This window comes from Protopterus annectens, chromosome 12.part0 (assembly GCF_019279795.1).
Source record: "Protopterus annectens isolate FY-2018-M chromosome 12.part0, PAN1.0, whole genome shotgun sequence".
NCBI classification, from domain to species: Eukaryota; Metazoa; Chordata; order Ceratodontiformes; family Protopteridae; genus Protopterus; species Protopterus annectens.
Window position 1 is genome coordinate 89,781,981 of NC_056746.1, and position 15,017 is coordinate 89,796,997.

A 15,017-nucleotide genomic window follows, 5' to 3' on the forward strand; every position below is an offset into this window, starting at 1 on the left:
ATGCCTTACTGCACATATTACCATTGTACAAACCCAGTGCTAACCTCTATGCCTTACTGCACATATTACCATTGTACAAACCCAGTGCTAACCTCTATGCCTTACTGCACATATTACCATTGTACAAACCCAGTGCTAACCTCTATGCCTTACTGCACATATTACCATTGTACAAACCCAGTGCTAACCTCTATGCCTTACTGCACATATTACCATTGTACAAACCCAGTGCTAACCTCTATGCCTTACTGCACATATTACCATTGTACAAACCCAGTGCTAACCTCTATGCCTTACTGCACATATTACCATTGTACAAACCCAGTGCTAACCTCTATGCCTTACTGCACATATTACCATTGTACAAACCCAGTGCTAACCTCTATGCCTTACTGCACATATTACCATTGTACAAACCCAGTGCTAACCTCTATGCCTTACTGCACATATTACCATTGTACAAACCCAGTGCTAACCTCTATGCCTTACTGCACATATTACCATTGTACAAACCCAGTGCTAACCTCTATGCCTTACTGCACATATTACCATTGTACAAACCCAGTGCTAACCTCTATGCCTTACTGCACATATTACCATTGTACAAACCCAGTGCTAACCTCTATGCCTTACTGCACATATTACCATTGTACAAACCCAGTGCTAACCTCTATGCCTTACTGCACATATTACCATTGTACAAACCCAGTGCTAACCTCTATGCCTTACTGCACATATTACCATTGTACAAACCCAGTGCTAACCTCTATGCCTTACTGCACATATTACCATTGTACAAACCCAGTGCTAACCTCTATGCCTTACTGCACATATTACCATTGTACAAACCCAGTGCTAACCTCTATGCCTTACTGCACATATTACCATTGTACAAACCCAGTGCTAACCTCTATGCCTTACTGCACATATTACCATTGTACAAACCCAGTGCTAACCTCTATGCCTTACTGCACATATTACCATTGTACAAACCCAGTGCTAACCTCTATGCCTTACTGCACATATTACCATTGTACAAACCCAGTGCTAACCTCTATGCCTTACTGCACATATTACCATTGTACAAACCCAGTGCTAACCTCTATGCCTTACTGCACATATTACCATTGTACAAACCCAGTGCTAACCTCTATGCCTTACTGCACATATTACCATTGTACAAACCCAGTGCTAACCTCTATGCCTTACTGCACATATTACCATTGTACAAACCCAGTGCTAACCTCTATGCCTTACTGCACATATTACCATTGTACAAACCCAGTGCTAACCTCTATGCCTTACTGCACATATTACCATTGTACAAACCCAGTGCTAACCTCTATGCCTTACTGCACATATTACCATTGTACAAACCCAGTGCTAACCTCTATGCCTTACTGCACATATTACCATTGTACAAACCCAGTGCTAACCTCTATGCCTTACTGCACATATTACCATTGTACAAACCCAGTGCTAACCTCTATGCCTTACTGCACATATTACCATTGTACAAACCCAGTGCTAACCTCTATGCCTTACTGCACATATTACCATTGTACAAACCCAGTGCTAACCTCTATGCCTTACTGCACATATTACCATTGTACAAACCCAGTGCTAACCTCTATGCCTTACTGCACATATTACCATTGTACAAACCCAGTGCTAACCTCTATGCCTTACTGCACATATTACCATTGTACAAACCCAGTGCTAACCTCTATGCCTTACTGCACATATTACCATTGTACAAACCCAGTGCTAACCTCTATGCCTTACTGCACATATTACCATTGTACAAACCCAGTGCTAACCTCTATGCCTTACTGCACATATTACCATTGTACAAACCCAGTGCTAACCTCTATGCCTTACTGCACATATTACCATTGTACAAACCCAGTGCTAACCTCTATGCCTTACTGCACATATTACCATTGTACAAACCCAGTGCTAACCTCTATGCCTTACTGCACATATTACCATTGTACAAACCCAGTGCTAACCTCTATGCCTTACTGCACATATTACCATTGTACAAACCCAGTGCTAACCTCTATGCCTTACTGCACATATTACCATTGTACAAACCCAGTGCTAACCTCTATGCCTTACTGCACATATTACCATTGTACAAACCCAGTGCTAACCTCTATGCCTTACTGCACATATTACCATTGTACAAACCCAGTGCTAACCTCTATGCCTTACTGCACATATTACCATTGTACAAACCCAGTGCTAACCTCTATGCCTTACTGCACATATTACCATTGTACAAACCCAGTGCTAACCTCTATGCCTTACTGCACATATTACCATTGTACAAACCCAGTGCTAACCTCTATGCCTTACTGCACATATTACCATTGTACAAACCCAGTGCTAACCTCTATGCCTTACTGCACATATTACCATTGTACAAACCCAGTGCTAACCTCTATGCCTTACTGCACATATTACCATTGTACAAACCCAGTGCTAACCTCTATGCCTTACTGCACATATTACCATTGTACAAACCCAGTGCTAACCTCTATGCCTTACTGCACATATTACCATTGTACAAACCCAGTGCTAACCTCTATGCCTTACTGCACATATTACCATTGTACAAACCCAGTGCTAACCTCTATGCCTTACTGCACATATTACCATTGTACAAACCCAGTGCTAACCTCTATGCCTTACTGCACATATTACCATTGTACAAACCCAGTGCTAACCTCTATGCCTTACTGCACATATTACCATTGTACAAACCCAGTGCTAACCTCTATGCCTTACTGCACATATTACCATTGTACAAACCCAGTGCTAACCTCTATGCCTTACTGCACATATTACCATTGTACAAACCCAGTGCTAACCTCTATGCCTTACTGCACATATTACCATTGTACAAACCCAGTGCTAACCTCTATGCCTTACTGCACATATTACCATTGTACAAACCCAGTGCTAACCTCTATGCCTTACTGCACATATTACCATTGTACAAACCCAGTGCTAACCTCTATGCCTTACTGCACATATTACCATTGTACAAACCCAGTGCTAACCTCTATGCCTTACTGCACATATTACCATTGTACAAACCCAGTGCTAACCTCTATGCCTTACTGCACATATTACCATTGTACAAACCCAGTGCTAACCTCTATGCCTTACTGCACATATTACCATTGTACAAACCCAGTGCTAACCTCTATGCCTTACTGCACATATTACCATTGTACAAACCCAGTGCTAACCTCTATGCCTTACTGCACATATTACCATTGTACAAACCCAGTGCTAACCTCTATGCCTTACTGCACATATTACCATTGTACAAACCCAGTGCTAACCTCTATGCCTTACTGCACATATTACCATTGTACAAACCCAGTGCTAACCTCTATGCCTTACTGCACATATTACCATTGTACAAACCCAGTGCTAACCTCTATGCCTTACTGCACATATTACCATTGTACAAACCCAGTGCTAACCTCTATGCCTTACTGCACATATTACCATTGTACAAACCCAGTGCTAACCTCTATGCCTTACTGCACATATTACCATTGTACAAACCCAGTGCTAACCTCTATGCCTTACTGCACATATTACCATTGTACAAACCCAGTGCTAACCTCTATGCCTTACTGCACATATTACCATTGTACAAACCCAGTGCTAACCTCTATGCCTTACTGCACATATTACCATTGTACAAACCCAGTGCTAACCTCTATGCCTTACTGCACATATTACCATTGTACAAACCCAGTGCTAACCTCTATGCCTTACTGCACATATTACCATTGTACAAACCCAGTGCTAACCTCTATGCCTTACTGCACATATTACCATTGTACAAACCCAGTGCTAACCTCTATGCCTTACTGCACATATTACCATTGTACAAACCCAGTGCTAACCTCTATGCCTTACTGCACATATTACCATTGTACAAACCCAGTGCTAACCTCTATGCCTTACTGCACATATTACCATTGTACAAACCCAGTGCTAACCTCTATGCCTTACTGCACATATTACCATTGTACAAACCCAGTGCTAACCTCTATGCCTTACTGCACATATTACCATTGTACAAACCCAGTGCTAACCTCTATGCCTTACTGCACATATTACCATTGTACAAACCCAGTGCTAACCTCTATGCCTTACTGCACATATTACCATTGTACAAACCCAGTGCTAACCTCTATGCCTTACTGCACATATTACCATTGTACAAACCCAGTGCTAACCTCTATGCCTTACTGCACATATTACCATTGTACAAACCCAGTGCTAACCTCTATGCCTTACTGCACATATTACCATTGTACAAACCCAGTGCTAACCTCTATGCCTTACTGCACATATTACCATTGTACAAACCCAGTGCTAACCTCTATGCCTTACTGCACATATTACCATTGTACAAACCCAGTGCTAACCTCTATGCCTTACTGCACATATTACCATTGTACAAACCCAGTGCTAACCTCTATGCCTTACTGCACATATTACCATTGTACAAACCCAGTGCTAACCTCTATGCCTTACTGCACATATTACCATTGTACAAACCCAGTGCTAACCTCTATGCCTTACTGCACATATTACCATTGTACAAACCCAGTGCTAACCTCTATGCCTTACTGCACATATTACCATTGTACAAACCCAGTGCTAACCTCTATGCCTTACTGCACATATTACCATTGTACAAACCCAGTGCTAACCTCTATGCCTTACTGCACATATTACCATTGTACAAACCCAGTGCTAACCTCTATGCCTTACTGCACATATTACCATTGTACAAACCCAGTGCTAACCTCTATGCCTTACTGCACATATTACCATTGTACAAACCCAGTGCTAACCTCTATGCCTTACTGCACATATTACCATTGTACAAACCCAGTGCTAACCTCTATGCCTTACTGCACATATTACCATTGTACAAACCCAGTGCTAACCTCTATGCCTTACTGCACATATTACCATTGTACAAACCCAGTGCTAAACCCAGTGCTAACCTCTATGCCTTACTGCACATATTACCATTGTACAAACCCAGTGCTAACCTCTATGCCTTACTGCACATATTACCATTGTACAAACCCAGTGCTAACCTCTATGCCTTACTGCACATATTACCATTGTACAAACCCAGTGCTAACCTCTATGCCTTACTGCACATATTACCATTGTACAAACCCAGTGCTAACCTCTATGCCTTACTGCACATATTACCATTGTACAAACCCAGTGCTAACCTCTATGCCTTACTGCACATATTACCATTGTACAAACCCAGTGCTAACCTCTATGCCTTACTGCACATATTACCATTGTACAAACCCAGTGCTAACCTCTATGCCTTACTGCACATATTACCATTGTACAAACCCAGTGCTAACCTCTATGCCTTACTGCACATATTACCATTGTACAAACCCAGTGCTAACCTCTATGCCTTACTGCACATATTACCATTGTACAAACCCAGTGCTAACCTCTATGCCTTACTGCACATATTACCATTGTACAAACCCAGTGCTAACCTCTATGCCTTACTGCACATATTACCATTGTACAAACCCAGTGCTAACCTCTATGCCTTACTGCACATATTACCATTGTACAAACCCAGTGCTAACCTCTATGCCTTACTGCACATATTACCATTGTACAAACCCAGTGCTAACCTCTATGCCTTACTGCACATATTACCATTGTACAAACCCAGTGCTAACCTCTATGCCTTACTGCACATATTACCATTGTACAAACCCAGTGCTAACCTCTATGCCTTACTGCACATATTACCATTGTACAAACCCAGTGCTAACCTCTATGCCTTACTGCACATATTACCATTGTACAAACCCAGTGCTAACCTCTATGCCTTACTGCACATATTACCATTGTACAAACCCAGTGCTAACCTCTATGCCTTACTGCACATATTACCATTGTACAAACCCAGTGCTAACCTCTATGCCTTACTGCACATATTACCATTGTACAAACCCAGTGCTAACCTCTATGCCTTACTGCACATATTACCATTGTACAAACCCAGTGCTAACCTCTATGCCTTACTGCACATATTACCATTGTACAAACCCAGTGCTAACCTCTATGCCTTACTGCACATATTACCATTGTACAAACCCAGTGCTAACCTCTATGCCTTACTGCACATATTACCATTGTACAAACCCAGTGCTAACCTCTATGCCTTACTGCACATATTACCATTGTACAAACCCAGTGCTAACCTCTATGCCTTACTGCACATATTACCATTGTACAAACCCAGTGCTAACCTCTATGCCTTACTGCACTATATTACCATTGTACAAACCCAGTGCTAACCTCTATGCCTTACTGCACATATTACCATTGTACAAACCCAGTGCTAACCTCTATGCCTTACTGCACATATTACCATTGTACAAACCCAGTGCTAACCTCTATGCCTTACTGCACATATTACCATTGTACAAACCCAGTGCTAACCTCTATGCCTTACTGCACATATTACCATTGTACAAACCCAGTGCTAACCTCTATGCCTTACTGCACATATTACCATTGTACAAACCCAGTGCTAACCTCTATGCCTTACTGCACATATTACCATTGTACAAACCCAGTGCTAACCTCTATGCCTTACTGCACATATTACCATTGTACAAACCCAGTGCTAACCTCTATGCCTTACTGCACATATTACCATTGTACAAACCCAGTGCTAACCTCTATGCCTTACTGCACATATTACCATTGTACAAACCCAGTGCTAACCTCTATGCCTTACTGCACATGTTACCATTGTACAAACCCAGTGCTAACCTCTATGCCTTACTGCACATGTTACCATTGTACAAACCCAGTGCTAACCTCTATGCCTTACTGCACATGTTACCATTGTACAAACCCAGTGCTAACCTCTATGCCTTACTGCACATATTACCATTGTACAAACCCAGTGCTAACCTCTATGCCTTACTGCACATATTACCATTGTACAAACCCAGTGCTAACCTCTATGCCTTACTGCACATATTACCATTGTACAAACCCAGTGCTAACCTCTATGCCTTACTGCACATGTTACCATTGTACAAACCCAGTGCTAACCTCTATGCCTTACTGCACATATTACCATTGTACAAACCCAGTGCTAACCTCTATGCCTTACTGCACATATTACCATTGTACAAACCCAGTGCTAACCTCTATGCCTTACTGCACATATTACCATTGTACAAACCCAGTGCTAACCTCTATGCCTTACTGCACATATTACCATTGTACAAACCCAGTGCTAACCTCTATGCCTTACTGCACATATTACCATTGTACAAACCCAGTGCTAACCTCTATGCCTTACTGCACATGTTACCATTGTACAAACCCAGTGCTAACCTCTATGCCTTACTGCACATGTTACCATTGTACAAACCCAGTGCTAACCTCTATGCCTTACTGCACATATTACCATTGTACAAACCCAGTGCTAACCTCTATGCCTTACTGCACATATTACCATTGTACAAACCCAGTGCTAACCTCTATGCCTTACTGCACATGTTACCATTGTACAAACCCAGTGCTAACCTCTATGCCTTACTGCACATATTACCATTGTACAAACCCAGTGCTAACCTCTATGCCTTACTGCACATGTTACCATTGTACAAACCCAGTGCTAACCTCTATGCCTTACTGCACATATTACCATTGTACAAACCCAGTGCTAACCTCTATGCCTTACTGCACATATTACCATTGTACAAACCCAGTGCTAACCTCTATGCCTTACTGCACATGTTACCATTGTACAAACCCAGTGCTAACCTCTATGCCTTACTGCACATGTTACCATTGTACAAACCCAGTGCTAACCTCTATGCCTTACTGCACATGTTACCATTGTACAAACCCAGTGCTAACCTCTATGCCTTACTGCACATGTTACCATTGTACAAACCCAGTGCTAACCTCTATGCCTTACTGCACATATTACCATTGTACAAACCCAGTGCTAACCTCTATGCCTTAATGCACATATTACCATTGTACAAACACAGTGCTAACCTCTATGCCTTACTGCACATGTTACCATTGTACACACCCTGTGCTAACCTCTGTGCCTTACTGCACATATTACCATTGTACACACCCTGTGCTAAACTCTATGCCTTACTGCTCGTTACCATTGCTTAGTTATTTTTATTATATTTTTACTATTTCTGCTATTTTTTTTCTTACAAATTTTATTCATGTCTTGCAGCCCGGGCCTCTACTAAAAATGGACATATATCCAGTTAGACTAGCCCAGTCAACAAATATAAAATAAATAAAAAATAAATAAAAATGTATACACCCTCTCCTTACAACGTCTGCAAACCCAACATTATTTATACACCCTCTCCTTACTACGTCTGCATACACAAAGTTATGTATACACCCTCTCCTTACTATGTCTGCAAACACAAGGTTATGTATACACCCTCTCCTTACAACGTCTGCATACACAACGTTATTTACACACACTCTCCTTACAACGTCTGCGTACACAATGTTATGTATACACCCTCTCATTACTTCGTCTGCATATACAAAGTTATGTATGCACCCTCTCCTTACTACGTCTGGATACACAAGGTTATGTATACACCCTCTCCTTACTTCGTCTGCATTCACAAGGTTATGTATACACCCTCTCCTTACTTTGTCTGCATACAGAAGGTTATGTATACACCCTCAGCTTACTACGTCTGCATACACAAGGTTATGTATACACCCTCTCCTTACTACATCAGGATACACAAAGTTATATATACTCCCTCTCCTTTCTAGGTCTGCATAGACAAGGTTATGTATACACCCTCTCCTTACTACATCTGCATATACAAGTGATGTATATACCCTCTCCTTACTACGTCTGTATACACAAGATTATGTATACACCCTCTCCTTACTACATGTGCATACACAAGGTTATGTATACACCCTCTCCTTACTACGTCTGCATACATATGATTATGTATACCCCCTCTCCTTACTACATCTGCATACACAAGGTTATGTATACACCCTCTCCTTACTACATGTGCATACACAAGGTTATGTATACACCCTCTCCTTACTACATCTGCATAGACAAGGTTATGTATGCACCCTCTCCATACTACATCTGCATATACAAGGCTATGTACACACCCGCTCCTTGTAATTATTTTGACTTCTGCCCAAGTTCTTGTGTGATCACCTCCATTTTTTATTACTTTATGATCTGAAAGGATGATACCTTCTAGTGAAAAGCAATCAGCTCCTCTCTCTTTAGTCATAGTCATATCCCAAAAGCTTGTAATTTAGAAGCAAGGAGAAAACAAAAAGCTATTAGGATAACTTAATAAACACTGTTATTATTCACTTTAAAACTGATAAAATTTAATATAACCCCTTTAATTTTAAGATTCATTTCATTTCCTGATCAATATAAAAGGTTTATAATTATCAGACATTATTTAATAACTATAATCGTTGGCTTTATTCATACATTTGCTATTTTCTCAAGTTTGAAAGTGGCATTTGGCTGTCTGTTATACAGCTCTATTTTTGTTGTCAGAATAAAGATAGTAGTTTATTACTTATCAATAAAAAGTTTATAACTGTAATGGGTAACGTATTATTAGTCAGTATAATCCTAAATGTTACGAACAGTAGTGTTAAACTTTAAGGTAAAACTGATGATGTCAGTGAACTTTAGTGACATTCGGCACGTAGGCTAGATTAACAGCCTTTTCTTTTCCGTGTCTTCTAATATTTCACATTTCTCAGTTAATGCCATCCTTACATTAAACATCAATAAAATCACTACCTGTCTTTCCAGCCTTATCCAGAGTAAAGATTTCCAAGCCCAAATGAACATTTCACTTTTCCTGTTGTCATAAGCATGAGCTTACATATAAACCATATAAGTAATACATTTTGCTGTTATATCGATTCATTGCTTTGCCTCTAACACAGAAGAAACAGTTCATCTGTATGTCTGGATGCTGATAATTTTCAAATATAATTCTGCCAACATCTGGCTTATTGTCACATGTGTGATACATTCTTTCAACACGTTAGATCATTATTTTTTATCCAGATGTAGCACATGCAGGTGCTCTTTGCAATGGTTTCATTACAAATTTGGCAGATGTTTTTATATTTATTTATTTTTTATTTGTTGACCAGGAAAGTCCGACTAGGACAGAGCCTATTTTCAGCAGAGGCCCAGGGAGAAACGCTCCAGATGCATGTCGTTAGAATGTGGGAAGAAACCAGAGTACCCAGAGGAAACCCAGGCAAACACAGGTGAAACATGCAAACTCCGCACTGAAGGCACCCCAGCTGAGAATCGAACCGGAGAACCTCTTGCTGTGAGGCGACAACATTAACCACTGCAACATACTATAACTATTAGCCTGAAAAAGTTGTACCTGGGGCTAAAACAGTTATGTGTAAATTCATCTGTAATGTATCGATATATGATACCACTAGGACCCTGAGTATTGCTCAATGCTGCCCTTTGCAAGTTTGAAGCATGTTTTATAGGGCTGTATATTCTCTTATTAGGACTCATGTCTTGTGTTTGATCTCACCTAACTAGGATTTCTACATTCTGCTACATGTTACAGTGGATGCATATTCATATATTGAAAACTCAAAACATTGAGTGGCAACTGATCAAACACAACTGGTTGATTAGCTTTCCATTAAAATAAGCTATGAGGCTGCCAGCCCAGCTAGATGGAATTTTGTAAATAATTCTGTCATTTGTAAATATTAATATGATTCTTATGTTTGGCTTACTAATTTAAGAGAACTATATGTTATGTGGATATTAAATTACTGGTGCAGAAGTGTGTGTTGAACTGTATGTTCTGTACTGAGCTTCAGGAATGTAACCACAGTGTACCTTACTGGAAAAGAACAGAAATGTATATAAACTAGTTGGAACATACAGACTTAAGTTGAAAATCCTCAAGAAAATGAGTTGAAAAGTAAAGTGTTTTATGATTGTGTTTCAGTGCAGCAAGCAGACACAATGTTTAGAGCTAGAGATTTTCCTATACTCTTGAAACAGAAATAATTACTAGGTTTAAAATGTAAATTATTTTTATTGCTCTATGACTTCCTAGCAACTGCACATCTGCGAGATAAGTATTTTTTCACACAGAGATGCTAAATTTTAAGCATCTGTTTAGCCTGGGAACTGGGAGCAGGTGACAAAGAGTGATGTCATCCAAAGCTGAGCCAGCAGTAATGTTTTGATATTAATTTGGGAACACTCTCAGAGACTGTGCATTTTGTATCTTGTCTTTGGACCTGGAAACATCCATTCAGCACTTCTCATCTGCATTTGCCTTGCTCTGCAAGTAAGATTTAGGTATAGTATTTCTTTTAGATATAGATAGGAATATAGTAAAGATTAGTTTAGATGATGTCTGTATTAATTTGAGACTGTCCTGCAATGTTGTTTTAAAATATTTCCTGTGATTCTGAACTCTGTAGTCACTGTGTTGAGTTATTGAATATTGCCTTGTTCTTGTATTGCTTATTATTAAATATATTTAAACCCTTTAATTGTGGCTGGTTTGTTTAGAGATATTTAAGCTCTCAGAGTACTTGTGTACTTGTCATCCTCCCAATGTGGACGTCCTTCACTGGTGCTAGTGGTGCGGATTGAGGCTCCTTGATTACTGGGCCAGTGCAGGGGCATCACATATTGGGAGGATGACAAGTACACACAAAGTAAAGTACAATTTCCCTTAAGAGCACACAGAGATCACAGTAAGTCTAGGGTTGTTTTTTCCTCTTTCCCCAGATCCCCAGTAAGATTCTGCACTGGCACAGCTATAGGGTTAAGATGTTAGCCGAGTGGTCAAGCCAAAACCTCCAGCACACTCTCTGTCCAACCAGTGCTTCTTGTCCCTGCCCATGTAGTTGACACACACACTTTGAGATTTGATTTATATACAAACACGTACAGACTCCTGGGAAAGGCTGGCACAGGTTTACTAGCTCTGCCCTCTTCTGCCCAGACTAAAATGTAGTTATCACTGCCACCAACCACCTCTTTATCAGCTACTATAAGGCCCTTCCCAAAGAGTGATCAATCCTACTGTGTAATGTTAGTATTATCCAAATGGGAAGTGAGACCAAGACATTCAGGGCTATTGGAGTGGCCCATACAGTGTCACCAGATACTTATGCAAGTATCATAAGAGCTTAAATATCTATAAACCTAATAGCCACAATTAAAAGGTTTAAATATATTTAAAAATAAATAATAAAAGAATAATACAATATTCAGTAACTCAACACAGTGACTACAGAGTTCAGAATCACATGAAATATTTTAAAACAACATTGCAGGATGGTCTCAAATGAATACAGAAAACATCTAAACTAATCTTTACTATATTTCTATTTATCTCTAAAATAAATACTATATCTTACTTACAGAGCAAGGCAGATGCAGATGAGAAGTACTGAATGGATGTTTCCAGGTCCAAAGACAACATACAAAATGCACAGTCTCTGAAAGAGTTCCATATCAAAACACTAGTGCTGGGTCAGCTTTGGATGTCATCATTCTTTGTAACCTGCTTCCAGTTTCCAGGCTAAGCAGATACTTAGAATTTAGCACCTCTGTGTCAAAAATACTTATCTCTCAGATGTGCAGCTGCTAGGAAGTCACAGAGCAATAAAATACTTTACATTTTAAACCTAGTAATCATTTCTGTTTCAAGAAAATAGGAACACCTCTAGCTCTAGACATTGTGTATGCTTACTGCACTGAAACACAATCCTAAAACACTTTACTTTTCAACTTATTTTCTTGAGGGTTGGTAAGTTAACTCTGTATGTTCCAACTATAGTTTACATACATTTCTTTTCTTTTCCAGTAGGGTACACTGTCATTACATTCTTGAAGCTCCAGTATATAACATGCAGTTCAACACACACTTCTGCACCAGTAGTTTAATATCCACATAACATATAGTTCTCTTACATCTGTAAGACAAGCATACGAATCATATTAATATTCACAAATGACATAGAATTATTTACAAAATTCCATCTAGCTCGGCTGGCAGTCTCACATAAGCCACAAATATTGCTTTTGCAGGGAGCAACCTCCCCCCCTCCCGCACCACCATGCACCCACATATTTGTATATACTACTTCGAAGATAGCACTACAGTGCACAAATGACAAATTCCCTGATCCCCACTGTACCATGATCTCAGGCTGATTTTTGGTCAGTTAAAAACTAATGTAACTCATTGAACTGACGTCTTACAGAATAACTAATATGGCAGTCTCAAACATGACAGCCTTTTTTACTAAAGATTATAGCACTGCTGGTGTTTTAAAGCTGTGATATGTTACTCTTTGGGCATTACATATCTACTGTGCTTTCTGTCAGCAAAAATTTTGATAAGCACATTGTGCGTGTTGAATATATGCAAATAAGAGAGACCTCTGAATAGGAGGTACACAAAATTACTACTGACAACACAAGTGTAACAGGCAGCCAAATGTCACTTTGTCAGATATAGAAAATAGCAGATTGGATGATAAAAGCGGAATGTGTGCCACTGAGAGCAGAGGTCACTGTGAGGGATTTTTTTCAATATATTTTGTGAAACAGTAACTACAGAGTTGATTTTAAGTAGTAACAGACAATTCATCCAAATAGGATATTGCAAACTCTGAGTCATAAACATAATTGAATATGCTACTGTTTTTTAGATTAACAGATTCTTAAAATAATAGTTTATTTATATAATCTCTTAGTTGCTGTTGCAGTCACACAACTGTTAAGTTTTGTTGAAATAACTGTAAAATGTATATGTCACTCATGACATAAAAAGCCATTCTTATTAATGCAGTTATGTATTAATGTGGCATATTTTAAATTCTTCACCAACTCTGTGGAAGTACCCTTCAAACAGTACTGGCTGGATACAGCCTTCTTACCGAAGAAACATCCCCTCAGCAATAGGACAATAGGTTCATCTATTACTGGATCAGAAGCTGGGAACACATTTGAAGGTGGGCATCTTCATAATGAAAACTCTGGCAGAGGATATTTACACATAAAATGAGTCATATTTTTGTTAACACAACTGAGTCATGGTTTTGATGGCCAGAAGGAGACGCATGAATGCTTTAGGAAGGAAATCCACTGAGGTGAGTAAGAACTCTGTAATCAGATGCATTATCTTCTTTTCCTGAATCATGACCCGGTACCAGCAGCTGGTGTCCAAGAGGTCATTTTTTTTTTATGATTGTGATCAGTTTTGTTCCTTATTATTTTTGTGTTGGTCTATTTATAAGTATCATGCTGGAGAGTGGTGGTTGTTGTGTTCGAGTTATGCACCACTTAGCTTATTAGGTAGAAAGCTGTCTGCCTGAGGTATGATGTATAACTGCTGGGGTGAATGAAAGGCCACAAACCAGAAAGTGTAACTGCAATTATACCTGAAGCATCATCTGAAGTACTTGTTCTTTCACTGGGGCATCACTATAACCCGTAATTGCTATATCTCCTCTGAGGTTGCTCATTTCTAGGAGCGTGGAGATTTCTCCCTCACAATTACCTGCATTATCCAATCTGCACTTTCATTCAGCTGTCAGTTACTTGACTGATTGTTGCAGAAGTCAGACAATTCCATGTAACTGCATAGCAGAAGATGATATGCATCATCTGCAAACAATACTGATGTCTTAGTGTCCTGCTTTGGGAAAAATATGCCTGACATAGCCCATATGTTTTCTTTTTGTTGCATTCATCACTAAGACTTTGCTTTCCTGCTGTGAAGTTGTAGAGGTGACAATTTTATGTGCTGCATTTTGTCTTAAGTTACATCTTTTTCACTCCATCTCTGTGGCTCAGGACATTCGCTCAAAGCTTTATGTGCTTAAAA

General features: G+C 39.5%; 1 protein-coding gene across 2 annotated transcripts in view; it reads left to right on the forward strand.

Moving 5' to 3' along the window:
• Positions 1 to 15,017, forward strand: part of CARD11 (caspase recruitment domain family member 11) — a 2,459,919-nt gene that overhangs the window by 1,371,810 nt on the left and 1,073,092 nt on the right. The gene's annotated exons all lie outside the window — the stretch shown is intronic.